The sequence below is a fragment of the Musca domestica genome, unplaced genomic scaffold, assembly GCF_030504385.1.
Source record: "Musca domestica strain aabys unplaced genomic scaffold, Musca_domestica.polishedcontigs.V.1.1 42, whole genome shotgun sequence".
In the NCBI taxonomy this organism is placed as follows: Eukaryota; Metazoa; Arthropoda; class Insecta; order Diptera; family Muscidae; genus Musca; species Musca domestica.
The window spans coordinates 6,177,953-6,193,088 of NW_026712329.1; the positions used below are offsets into that span (position 1 = coordinate 6,177,953).

General features: G+C 34.4%; 1 protein-coding gene across 5 annotated transcripts in view; it reads right to left on the reverse strand.

Moving 5' to 3' along the window:
- Positions 1-15,136, reverse strand: part of LOC101893028 (sodium/potassium-transporting ATPase subunit alpha) — a 123,053-nt gene that overhangs the window by 55,452 nt on the left and 52,465 nt on the right. Inside the window, exon 1 of one of the 5 annotated variants that reach the window (XM_059127135.1) lies at positions 1,121-1,247. The exons of the other annotated variants lie outside the window; for them this stretch is intronic. The gene's annotated coding sequence lies outside the window, so the exon portion shown is untranslated. Of the gene's footprint in view, positions 1-1,120; positions 1,248-15,136 lie in introns of those variants that run through there. 5 annotated transcript variants of the gene reach the window in all.

Genomic DNA, 15,136 nt, shown 5'->3' on the forward strand with positions numbered 1-15,136 from the left:
CTTGGGCACTCACACATTTTGGCCTTGGACCTTGGACATTCCAACTGGACTCAGCACCATCGCACTCAGCACGCACCACCCAACAAAGGTTACAAAATGAGGTTCCTCGCTTCATTTCCAGCGCACAATGACCACCAAAATCTCCGGATACCAATCCGTTGGACTATTTGTGTCTGGAGTATTTTGGCAAGCAAGGTTGGCACTAAAAAAATACCAAAGTGTCGATCACCTCAAGCAAGCAATAAAATTAAAAAAAAATGTAAAAATTATGTCGTTTGATTTTGTTGCAGTTTTTTATCTCACCTTGTATAGTTCATATGCCATACTGAATATAAATGTAAACAAGTTAAAAAGCAGTAAGTTCGGCCGGGCCGAACTTTTAATACCCTCCTCCATTTAAAAAATTCTGTTAAAATTTTAAAAATACCGAATATAGCCGTTATATTGGGTCTGATATGAGTATTTCGAGGAGTTACAAACGGAATGACAAAGTTAATATACCCTCCATAGTATGGTGGAGGGTATAAAAAAAATCCTTAGGATACTTAAAATCTTCTGGGGATTTTTTTTTAATTGCTCAATTTTTGATCCCTTTTAACCTCATTTAAAAAATAAAAGGGTTCATAGGCCGCTGTTGCATTAAAGCTGTTGGAGACAACTTTTTAAAAAAAAGCTCGATGGTAAACTCACTTCCAATTTCAGACTACAGACTATTTTTAACACTTTTTTCAAGTCCACGAACAATTTGCTCTTCTTATTGATATAAAACTTCAGATTATTCAAATGGTACAACACCCATTGTATAGGGTTAACACAACAATCTATGGAAATTTCCTTGCTTGTTCAAACCCCGATACCAGTAATAGCATTGTTATTATTATTATTATTATCAATGGAGTTGTTGAACATTTTCATAAAATATTGACAGTTCTGAGATGTTTATTTTGTATTTATAAATATTATGATGACTATTGAAAACAATAAACAGTACACAATTATGCAAACTTGGGGGAAAATGAAATTATTTTAAAATAAAAGTTATTATTGTTATTTAGCAGAAATAAAGTAGAAACAAAATACTAAAAATAAGTTAGTAAAAATATCCACAAACGTCACTTACCTTTCTGAGTGGTTTCAAATGTCCGTGGATAAAGAAAACATTATCCACCCCAAAATGGTTTTTTATTAAATTTTTTAAAATTAATTTAAATTTAGTTATTATAGTTTTTCTTATTGTTGTTATGCTCGTTTCTGGTGCGTTAGCGCCATTTAGTCGCCGCAAGCCTCGAATTATACTAGCCACAAGAGTCTAATTGTTGCCAACCCTTAGTGTCCCCGTGTGCTGCATTAAATGTGTGCATGGGTATTTGTGTACGTACGTATTGGGTGAGAGAAGACCTGGAACCACCATCCAGGTGAAATTTTCTTCTAATGACACTACAATAATTTGCATGTTCTCACATGACCTCACACCATTTTTCTAAATTCTTTAACTGTGTCAGCTAATGTGGCAGCAAAATTGCGCCACAGAAAGTACAGTTAATAGCCAGTGCAAATGTTCCCGACCTAACCTGATCGAATTTTCAAGCACTTGCATGTAATGTCTTATAAAATCTATTCGAAAAGTAAGGTCCAAAAATGGTCTTAACAGATTAAGTGTTTTAAATAGAAAGAAAAAAGGAAGACCAAAAAAAAAACCATAAAAATAATAAAATAGTATATTTTAGCGTTTTTTTCTTAGTTTATAATGGATATATTATTTCTTTTCTTTGGGGCCTTATAGCCATATTTGATGAATAATAGTTTTGGAATTCCAATGGTTTTACCCCGTGTTCATTTTTCAATATTTTCCGAATGGAATATTGTGATATGTTCAGCTCACAAGCCATTTTTCAGCCACTGCGACGCGGGTTTCGAGTCGCTTCTTAACTTTTCGAACCATTTCTGCTGATGTTGCTGTTTCCTTCCATTCACATCATTGACGTCGGGCTACGCTACTAGTATCACGGTAACGAGCGATGGTACGAGACACAAAAGATTTATTCACATTTAAATAACCACTTGTGGTTTTCCAGCCAAATATAAAGAAATCACACCATCACGATTGAATTCCATCACGAATAACTTTTTTTCTGGAAAATTCTCACCAAAATGGTTTTGTACGCTTGTAAACAATATAATGAGCTGTCACTGGAATATTTCTAAAGCTGTCGGACGAGTGGCTTGGAAATGACAGCACTCTTAGCATTTTGTGTAGCAGTTTTGTTATCTCACCCTGTATAAAAGAGTACTGAAATAAGCAGATTCAAAGGCCAGACAAAACGACTAAAACTAGAACTTGGGGCGTAAAAAAATGCTGGGTTACGAAACAAAAAAAAATGCTAAAAATTGTATTTAGCTAGAATTCTAAAATTTTGAGCTTTACGGTTACAAAAAGTTCTAAAATGGCCCTAAACTTCTAAAATTTTACCATTTAGTATTATCTGAATGGATAAAGCTTGGAAATGTGCACTTAATGTGCGAATTGTACTTAATGGTACTAAATTTGAAACAGTTTAGTTTTGGGAGGACAAATGAAGGTGGAGTTCTAAAATTTTATATTAGGGTCTCTGTTGGTGGTAGGTTTGTGATAAATAGGTGATTTTGGAAATATGTTATAGAAGTGCACGAAAATTACTAAATAGTACTATATTTGATACAATTTGATATTGGGTGAACAGATAGTGCTTGAAATCTGAAACTTGTTATTATGGTCACTGTTCATGTATAGCCTGGACATATGGATGTGGTTTTGGATATATGTACTACAGCTCTACGAAAGCACTGATATTTTAATATTTGGTGAAGGGATAGAGATCAAATTCTGAAATTTTATATATGTACGAAAATTACCAAATAGTACTATATTTGGTACAATTTTCTATTGGTTGAACAGATAGTGCATGAAATTTAAAATTTGTTATTAAGGTCGCTATTCATGCGAAGTTTTGATATATGGAGGTGGTTTCGGAAATGTGTACTATAATTATACGAAAAGCACTGAATGGTTCTATATTTCGTATTGAGTGAAGAGATAGAGATAATATTTTGAAATTTGATATTTAGATTACTAATGGTATATGTGTTTGAGATTTGGCGGTGGTTTGGATATGCGTCATTTATTTGTACGAAAAGTACCAAATAGTCCAATAGGGCTGGAATCCGCATATTTGATGTTGAGGTCTCTGTTGGTATATCAAATTGGTTTTGGAAATGTGTACTATAATTCAACGAAAAGTACTAAATGATACTAAATTTGGCATTGGAATAAAGCCGAAATCCCTAAATCCACTGTTGGTGTCTGCAGTCAAGACATGGAGGTGGTTTTGGAAATGTGTACCACAATTGTTCGAAAAGTACTAAATATTACTATATTTGATACAATTTGATATTGGGTGAACTGATAGTGCTTGAAATCTGAAATTTCTTATTAGGCTCGCTGTTCATGTGTAGCCTGAACACATTGAGGTTGTTTGGGAAATGTGTACTATAATTGTACGAAGAGCACTGAATTGTACTATATTTGGTATTGTGTGAACATTTTAAAATTTGATATTTAGATTATTAATGGTATCAGTGTTTGCGACTTGGTGGTGGTTTGGAAATGCAACCTATACTTGTACGAAAAGTGCTAAATAGTATTAACACAATTATTTTACTAGAAAAAGTGGGCTTTTATTGTCTCATGTAAATATTACCAGATACAAAGTTTGAACTACATAACATGGAGGGTATAGTCACTTTGTCATTCCTCAAAATATCTTAAGGTATATATGTATTCGGTAAAACCAATAATATGTATACCTATTCGTGATCCGCATTCTATTTAAAGTGGATTTAAAGTCAAGATCTAGGTTAAAATTTCCAAGAATAATTAAATAACTCTGACACAGACGTTTGTGGTATTCCAAAAATGTTTGGAAAATAGATCCACATTTAATTATAGCCCCCCAGTGCCACCTGATTTTAAGTATTTCGAAGATTTTGGTCTGAACTTCGAACCAAATCAGCTGCAATTTGATATTTCTGTCCTTGAACGAGAGTGTTACTTCGATGAGCCCCCTTTAAGCAGTATCGAATATTATATATATATATATATACCTTAAAACGGGAATAGGGTATTAAAATATATACATTCATACACATGTAAAATTATGTAAGAATTCAAGACACCACCTCCAACAACAGTTCTTAATAAAATAGTTATGGCCATAGAAATCCCTTGAAAGGACATCGCCGTCATATACTGCAACAATGCAATGGGGTCATGACAAAAAAAGTGCAAACTTTGCTCCTTAAGACAGCCATCTAAAACATGCAAGAATAACAAAGGGAAAAAAGAAAGAAACACTAAGTATATTTTTTTATGTAACGTTACTCCTCACAAACACAAGCACGTAGCACTCACACTTACAGCCATCCCAAAAAAAAAATGCTTCCAATGGAGGCACGATGACGCCACAACGAATTTGCACAACAAATTGGCAACAAATGTAAAAGAAAAAATGTGTACGAATGTATAATTCCATTTATAGCCTCCTTTTTTACATTGACCCAAACCTCATATAACGGCTAAGTGGTGTTGCCATGGCAATAATAAAACACACACACAACACTAATACTGCCAAGGAGATGAAGAAGAAGAAGAAGTTTGAAAAAAAGGAGCAACCGTCGCCGTCGCCGCCGCCATGGCAGTTAGTCAATGACACTATATTTGTTATTTTTGCCAAAACGTATAAAGTTCCGCAGTTATGTCGGATTTGTTGTTTTTTTTATTATTGTGGGTAGTGGGGGTTGTGGGTGGACTGAAGTTATATCTTCTTCATTTTTCACCAAGGAATATGTTTTGGTGACAGCGAGAGACCAAATGGCCTAGATTGAAAAAAGGCAAGAGAGAGAGAGAGAGACAAATGGTGAGGAAGAGGGTAGTATAATGATAATGTTGGCCATATACACATACACATGCATATATACTATCAATATTGGGTTCCATAACCTCAACCACACTTTGGGCGTATGATGTGTTTTATAACAGGTGAAAAATGAATAAACGAAGTGGTAGATGAAGTCGGCTTTTAGTACAAGGATAACTCAAAGTGATATAATGAATGGAAAACGGCAAAATATTACCAAGATTAATGTGTTATAAAAAAGATCTAAATTAACATATAGTAAAAAATAATAATTTGTAGTTTTCTATGTACCAAATATGGTACCACATAGAATGAAGACAATGGACCAACGATCTCCAATTGAAGTAGCTAGCGACTTCAGGTGTAGGACCACATAAAAATCTATAAAAAGGATGTACGTTTTGAAAACAATTTTTTGCAAAATGCTGCGTTTTTGGAAATCGTATCTAAATGTATTAAAAATTTAAAACTTTGTATTAGACAAACGGAATGAGCTAGAATTCGGAATTTTGAATGAGAGTCCCTAATGGAGTTCACGGGATAAGTTAACCATTTTCATAATCATTTTATGTGAATGAATCAATATTAAAATTTTGAATCTTTGTGGGTGCCGAATTTGAAAATAATCGGATAATATTATTCAATATTGCTTGTGGGGGAGGTACATGATGGGGTGGGTCGATATTGTCAATTTTCGCACTTGACATAGTACTGATACAAATACTGGGATTTGCAAAGTTTGCACAAACTTAGATGATACATTCTTGTTCTATACGGTAAATTATTTTTTGTGAAAATGTTAAAAGTTGTAAAGAAAGAGGTACCACAAGGGTGGACCCTCTCGGAAGTCGATCTAAGGTTGATTATATTAGGATGTACCAAGTTTGGATCAAATCGAATACCCCCTTCAAATTTTATCGTGCGCACCAGTCAGACAGACGGATGGACGGCTAGGACACACCTAGATCAACTCCAAATGTCCTGAAACGGATTTGGTCCAATATATATATGTATATATATATTTTTTTTAATTCCATTGTAGAAATGTAGATTTCGAATTGGTTATTATGGCTAAATAAAATATCCAATTTTGGTTTGCGCTCGTTTTGTTATTGCGTTCACCTCTGCGGTCAACTGGAACTCTGCTCTATTTATGAATTTTATTAACGTACAAATGCCAAGTATTGAACAATAGCTTTCGAATTTTTTAAACGTCTGCACGTTTTTCACACTTAACAAGCGAAAAATCTTTATCACCTCCATCAAACTCATAACACAAAATATAAATATGTGTAGTGCGAAATTGCCATTAGCGGGTGTGGGCCTGTGTGTCTGACTTGTGGGAGATTAATCAGGGGCGTAAAGGAGAAAATATTTTAGTAAATCTCATGACAAATAATCAACGATTCGAGCACATCAATATATTCTTATCAAAATTTGAAAAAAAATTAAATAATTTTTGGGCGAGTAATGTCCCTTTGTTCAACAACGGCTGACATTTGTTATTACGACAACGTGCATGGATGGACACAGATGTTCTAATTCATTCTTCGCAAATATCATGCAACGGATACAACCGCTTTGGGAATAATCTATTTTTAAGAGAATTTGAAAAGAAAAGAAAATAGCTTCTCTGATAAAATTATTTCTACAAAGTTTATGTCTTCACAGAGTCAACTTATATAAATTTTGAATTTATTTCAATATTCCGCAAAAAAAAACTCTTCCCAACAGAGAGTCTGCCTAAATTCTTAATATCTCCTTAGTTTTATAATAAAAACCACCACCGATTAAGGTTAAGCCTCCTCATTTGGTTTGTAATATTTCACTACCTTCCATTACGATTTGATATGACATCATAAATTGGAATTACAATGGCATACCATTGCACACACACACACACAGACACTAACACTATCAACGGCAAAACATCAAATATACATTTAACTTCAAGGATAGTCTATTTTTGGTAAATAACATTGTTGTTGTTTTTTGTAGTGTTTTATGGTCCTTATACCAAAAATAAGGGCAAATCATTAAAAGCCATTTGTAAGTGTTTGTATCTGTGTGTGTGTCTGTACGTAAACAATCATTTAGAATTCAAACAACCACACCAAGAAGTAATGGTAGAAATATCGTTAGTTGGACTTTATTTCCCATTCCATTGAAAGTCCTTTTTTGTGCGAGCAAGTTGTGAATATCCATCCATTTTAAAAATAAATAAAATAAAGAAAAATAAGATAGAACGTTTCAGTTGGTGTTACGACAGATATGTACAAAGTTCACAGAAAATTGGTAACAGTTTTCAAATTTTACTACACCTTTTCCGATGTAATTCGGAACATTTCAATTGTAATTTGAGAATTTCATTTGTAATTCATAAAATTCCATTCAAAGTTCAATATATTTCACTTGTAATTCGAATTTATCCTTTTTTATTCGAGTTATTCCATTTGAAATTCGAATTATTTCACTTGTAAGTCGAATCATTTTTTTGTAATTCGAAAAAGTAAATATGAAGCCAATGTAAAACATTTTTGCGATTTTTATACCCTACAACACTATGTGTTGGGGGTATTATAAGTTTGATTGGGCCAAAAATTATGTAACACCACGAAATATTGCTTTCCCACATAGGAAAGTATATATGGATCATCCTAGCTCGCCGAGCTGAAGTCGATCTAGCTATGTATGTCCGTCCGTCCGTCTGTCCGTCTGTCCATGTTAATTTGTAATCACTCTACAGGTCGCAATTATGGCCCGATCTTCACGAAATTTGGAATGGAGGTCGGGGTCGGGCCAGAATAGAACCCTATTTCTTTTTGAGATGATCGCCAAATGTTTAGGGGTTGAAATGGACCAAATACTGAAAAAATGTCGGATTTTGCAGTAGCTATACAGGTCGCAATTATAGACCAATCGACGCGGAATTTCGCATGTAGCTAGAGTTTAGGACGGGGAAGAAGCCTACCAATTTGGGTGGTCATCGGATAATATTTAGCGGGTAAAATAGACCATATCTTTTTTGTTGAAAAAATTCAAAAAGAACGGCTGAACTGATTTCCACAGTTCTCATCAATTCAGAATGGCCTCTTGGCAGGGAAGAAAAAACGACTAAAAAAATCTCATAAAAATATCTCTCTAAAGATGAAAATATTGATTTTGTAAAATTTTCTCATATTTTTTCAATTTTGTCATATTGTTGGCATATTTTCATTTTGAATTAAACATTTGGTAATATTTCTACAGCTAACAAAACTAAGTAGTTAGGATATCAGGATATCATATACAGATCGCATTTATGGCCCGATCCTTACGAAATTTTGCATGGGGATAAGATGAGATTCAGAAAAGAAGCCTACTCTTTTTGGAGATGATCGCCATATATTTAGGGGTTGAAATGGACCAAAAACTGCAAAATTGTCAGCAGGTCGTAATTATCGCCCGGTCCTCACACATATTTGAGTGGGGGTTACCGGACATTGCAAAAGCCAAGCAGTTTTGGATGGCCATCCAAAAATATTCAATGTGTGAAATAGTTTGCCAACTTTTGTAGACAAAATACGAAAATGTCCATTCCAGTAACTTTTTGGAGAATTCACAAATAAAGGAAAGACGTACTTCTGACTATTTCGTTAAGGCTGATTTCGTTGAAGAATATAGTCAAATTTCTGTATCTCATACAGATGCGATTCAGTCAAAAACCTATAATAAATGTTAATCTTTTGCCACTTCTGAGAGATTATAGGTCTTTGGGAAATATTGGTTCCAGATCTAGGAAGACCATTTAAGTGCAACATCTACCAATAAATTGGAAATGAGCAAATTAGTTTAAGTTGCTATTATTCGAAAATTAGAGAACGAAACCTGATGGTTTTCTTTTATAATTTGTCACAATATCGTTTATTATAGTGTTGTAGGGTATTCAACGGTCGGCCCCGCTCGACTGTAGCCTTTGCTTACTTGTTTTTTTTTTTTTTTTTTTTTGTTCCAAATTTCAAATGGAATAATTTGTATTACAAGTGTAATAATTCGAATTTCAAATGAAACAATTTGGTTGGAAATTAAAAAAATTCGAATTACAAATTTAATAATTCGGAATTTAAATGGAATGTTACGAATAACAAACGGAATTCTGAAATTACAATTACAACGTTACGATTAATAGATGCGGATCTGAAATTACAATTAAAATATTACGAACTATAATTGAAATATTACGAATTACAAATGGAATTCTCGAGTTTCAAACAAAGTGTTTCAAATTACATCTGAATTATGTGTAGAATTATCATTTTTCAAAATTTATTTTAAAACAACTGAATCGTTCAAAATGTTTACATTTTGGGAAGAGGTACGGAAGCAGTGGGCTAATGTTTTCCGTGATAGCTTCTGACCAAAGTTTGATATGAATTTACTAGGGACCATGTTTGGACTCCATTCATCTAGAGCAGTTGGCAAATGATCCGTTGTTTTATCGCAAAATTGTGTTAAGCGATGAGGCGCACTTTTGGCTTAACGGGTTTGTTTATAAGCAAAATTGCCACATATGGAGTGAGACCAATCCGCAAAAGACCCTAAGCTGGTGGCATCATCGGACCTTATTTCTTCAAAAATGAGACCGGAGCTCGCGCTACGGTCAGTGGAGATCATTACCGCACCATGATCAATGATTTATTGTTTAAAACTATGGATGACATTGATCCGGAGGAGATGTGGTTTCAACAGGGTGGCGCTACGTGCCATACGGCGAACGCAACCATTGACTAATTTAAATCCAAATTTTGCGATAAGTTGATTTCGAGAAGTGGACCTGTCAATTGGCCTCCAAGGTCGTGCGATTATTCCTGTGGGGCTACGTGAAGTCACTGGTTTATGCTGATAAACTAGCAACAATTGACGCCTTGGAGGCCAGCATTGTTCGTGTTATTCGTGACATACGGCTAGCAGTGCTCGAAAAAATGGCCAAAAATTGGACGTCCAGAATGCACTTCGTCAAGAACAGCCGCGGTGCCCATATGCCCGAAATCATTTTCAAATGTTAATGTCACGTATTGATCTTTCGAATAAAAAAAAATTGATTAAAATTTAATTTATTGTGTTATTTTTTACAATTTCAAGTTCTATCGGGCTTAAAAAAACACCCTATACATGAACGAAGTTTTGTAGGGACGGTCAATAAGGAGTGAACCAATGTTGTCCACATCCAAATGTCCTCAAATCGATTTCGTTCTTTATTTCGATCTTCATTTTTGGTCGTATGAAATACTCGCTCGATTTTGAGTAAGGAGTGAAATTTGCTCAAATAAATTCGAGGAAAGAATGAAATTTCCTCAAATTCGAGCGGGAGCACTCCTGGGAGCATATCAGGTATTTATTTATTTGGTTTAAGCCTAGCACAACTATAATGAAATTCATATGAATTAGTGCTAGTGGTATATAGCAGTATAACAGCAGTAGATGGGAAAGAGGTAACATTACATTATAACCAAGATTCAGTATTATAAATCATTTGTAGTAAGAAACATTTTTAGATCATTTTTAAAATGCAGGTGGTTGCTTATAGTCTGAATATTTGGTGGAAGACAATTCCAAAGACATATTATTGGTATTAGGTATTGTTTTTTCTGATTTTGAGCTTTTAAATTTTAGCTGTATGATTCTTCTGCCTCGACTTAACTGAGCGAATTTTATTCGTTTTATTAGATAAGACGGTTCGTTGTTTGTAATAACTTTATGTAACAATATAAGACTTCTGTACTTGAGATAATTTTCAAAGGTCATGTTAAAAAGCTTATACGCCAAATCTGAAATTCGATCATTGCGTTTGTTTTGTTGAATATATATCTTGCAATGTTGTTGAATGCAATTTTCAATTTGCGTTGATCGGCATAGTCACAGCTGTAAACCAGTAAAGAAAGTCTTAAAGTCAGGCGGGGCCGACTTTATGATACCCTACACCACCTTGCTAGTTTAGTAGAGCTCCACATAACAATTAAAAGTTTTTTATGGGAGAATTCAATCATACACGCTATGATTATAATTATAATTTCAAGTTCAAAGGACTAAATATGCCGAAGCATTTGTGTCTTTTAAATTCGGAATTGTATAGCCCATTTGGTGCACAATTAATTTGAAATCGGATAAAAATATATATGGGAGCTATATCCAAATCTGAACCAATCTCGATAAAATTTGGCAAAGATATTTCTGAGCTGTATTTGATATATTTCCCTGAATATCGTTGTTACGGAGTGCATATTACGGTTGTGGATAACAAATATAACAAATCGGATGAATAATATATATTTGCTATAGCTATATCTGAACCGATCTTCACCAAATTTGACATACTAGCTTCTAGACTCAATTCGGCCGTAAGAGCCAAATTCCATCCGATTTGGACAAATATTAGACGTTTGGTGCACAATAAAGGGTAAATCGGACGAAGTTATATATGGGAGCTATATCCAAATCTGAACCGATCTCGATAAAATTTAGCAAATGTATTTCTGAGCTGTATTTGATATATTTCCCCAAATATTGTTGTTGCAGAGTGCATATTACGGCGGCGGTGGACAAAAATAACAAATAGGATGAACAATATATATGGGAGCTATGGCCATATCTGAACCGATTTCGATCAAATTTGGCATACATATTTTCAGGCCTAATTTGGGTGTATATGCAAAATTCCATACAATTCGGGCTGATATTACACGTTTGGTGCACAATAAAAGGCAAATCGGACGAAGATATATATGGGAGCTATATCTAAATTTTGACCGATTATTTCCAATTTCAATAGGGTTCGTCCTTGGGCCAAACAAATGATCTGTGCAAAATTTCATTTGGATCGGGCAATAAATGCGACCTGTACTTTGTTTACAAAAATACATGGACAGACGGACGGACGGACGGACATGAATAAATCGACTCAGAATGTGATTCTATGCAGATCATCAAAAGGAACTATGGGTCTATCTCGTTTCCTTCTGCCTGTTACAAACAAATGCACAAAGACATAATACCCTGACCACCTTGTGGTGTAGGGTATAAAAACTTCAGAGCAGTGTTGGAACGAGGTAAGATTTTGCTAGTAACATGCGTATTTCAATGGGAGTAGCAGATTGGACGGTCCACAAATTAAGTAACATTCCATGTACTTTTCCAGCTGCCTAATTTACGTGACTTGACCAAGAAAGCTTTTCATTAAAAATAATACCAAAATTAGAAGCGGAGCTTACATACTTGATTGTGGTTCCATTTATTTTTAAGGAGTCGACATCATTTTCTTGGTTGCCTCGCAGAATCGCGGAGAGAACCCAAGACTGATCCTTGGGGAACGCCACTGTTCACTGACAATTGCGTGGAAAATTATTTGTTATTGTTATAAAAAACGGTTTGTGTTCGGTTTGTCAAGTAGGATTTGATAAGGCGGCAGGCAGGCAGGCGCAGAAAAGTTAAAAAGTTTTTCAAGTTTTAGTAGAAGAATCGAATGATTTACTGTGTCAAATGCTTTGCTGTGGTCCAAAAGAATGAGAAATGAATGTAATTTGTTATCCATATTACAACTGAGGTCTTCAACAACATTTATGAGAGCGGTTATGCAGCTTCTGTTTTTCCTAAACCCCGATTAATGCTGAGTTAGCAAATTGTTTAAAAAGAGATAATTATTTATTTGCTTGTACATCAAACTTTCCATGACTTTAGATATTAATGGTAGTAGTGTTATAGGACGAAAATCATTGTTAGACTTTGGAATCGGCACAATTTTTGCTTGTTTCCATGCCACCGAGAACACAGACTTAACGAGAATGGTGTTCAATATATATGTCAAGTAGGGAAGAATTTTTTGCAAAATTAGTCTGAGAAGCTTGGGGTTGATACCATCCATACCTTCAGCATTCGACGACTTTTTTACTCTTTTTTTCGATGCCATTAGAATAAGAGCGAGCATGCTTTGCCCGAGAACATTTACTCTTGCTAAGTACTCTTTTAGTTTTTACCATAAAGTTGTTGCTTTTATAAGTATGTGTATTTTCTTAATCCGCAGTTGGAAACGAAATAAGGCACAATATGCTGAAGATCATATCAACAACAAAAACCACTGTTAGAGTAATCTTCGTCTATTTCGAGTAATTAGCCTTCCACTCTAATTTTTTGATCTAAGGAGTGGAGAGTAAGCTTCGTATATAATACACTCTCTTTGAGTAAAAACCAGAAAATCTAAGCTCTCTGGCATAGGTTACAATTTCGAGACTCATCGTATTATACATTTTAGACCCCATAAAGCATATAAATATAAATATATATATATATATATATATATATATATATATATATATATATATATATATATATATATATATATATATATATATATATATATATATATATATATATATATATATACATTTTAGACCCCATAAAGTATATATATATATATGTATATATATATTCTTGATCAGCATAAAACGTCAGTCGTCAGTCTGGCTGTCTCTCTGTAGATATCACTCTAGCTTCCGTATGAAATGAAGTAGGTTGATAAAATTTTACTCAAATGTGTTGTAGGTCTGCAGGACTTTTCGTATTGAATATGACTTAACGAAAATGGCTACATGAGTCCACGTTTTGGTAGAAGGTCCCATATAAATGTACCTGCAGATTTAAGTTTTTTTCTTGGGTGTTTAACCTACTATTTCAAATAGAATTTGCTGTAAATTAGCTGTTAGTGTTCCCATTATGTAGGAAAAATCATTGCAGAGAAGTGTAGATATAGGTCCAAGTTTTGGTATAGACCCCGCATAACTGTAACTCTATATATTCGCTATTTTGATGATTTGTGACACAGTTTCAGCGGAATTGTTTAAAACTTAATATTCAGAGTTCGTAAGAGGTACTACCTTCTATGATAGAAAATTTGCTGTACAGGTCCTCACCTTCTCATAGCCGGTACTTCACAATATTCCGCGTTTTAATGATATTAGCCACATTTTTCAAACTTGGCATTTGCAGTTCATAATAGGCATCACCTTCGCCAGCAGAGAATTGATTGTAGGCCCCACATAACTCCTGATGATTTAATTTGACAGAAAATTTACAATACAGGTCCACATGTTAGTATAGCTCACACATAGCTGTACCTCCCTATACCCCCTTTGGTGGCTTGAAGATTTTTGCCACACCTTTCTCCAAAACCGGACGACTGGAATCATTAAACTGACATAGAATTTGATACTGATCAATAAGATATACTTTATGGGACTCTTCTCGAATAATTCGACGAGTAATAAACAAGAAGACAGAATTTAAACACTCTCTGTGTTATAATGGATGGTATGGAAATCACTTGATGACCTCATAACAATGAACCCATTACATCTTACGAAGGCTATGGACTATTGGAACAAAGTCCAAGACCTTCCATTCCTCTACCCATGGTTACATAATTTCGATTCCGTTTTAATAACAGGAAAAGCTAGTTGATGAGCACATAGTGACTATGATCCCCATCCACCCCCATAATCATCGACCTAATGTTTCGTTTTTTCGATCTTTTTCTCTGCCTTTGATGTGCCTGATGTTGTCTGTCTGTAGCTTAAGGATGACACTCACAGATGCCAAGCGTCAGAAAGAAAGAAAAAAGACAAAAAAAAACACAAAACGAATCATAGCGACAGCAAGTGTCTGTGATCGTCTTGATTTATGCTGATTAAAAATAATAAAACTAAAAGATATCACGGTAAATATGAATGACACGACGAGTGAGAGAATAGTGACAATTCCGACCAGGGCCAGGTCATAAAATTCGTATATGGATGGATGATGTACTTGAATGTGGAAATGTACGAATCACATCTAATCTAAGCATGTATTTCTATGAGTTTTTATTTGCTGCGATGGTCAGTCGTTGGTTTGTTCTTTCATAAATATTTCTTTTAAGGAAGATCTAATTATTGATCTTGTTCTATCCAGAATAAACTAACATAAATTCTAATTTCAACTAAATTTTAGTGACTTTCAGATATGAAATGAGCCAACAAAACGACAACAGTTTTCATTGCCATTCATAAAAAACAGACGGAGGAGGGTGTGTGTGGGTGGGGAATAGATGTCTGTTTTGAGACGAAATCCATTCACAGCATTTAAAAATATTTGGACGGACTGCCGGCCGTCCGCCT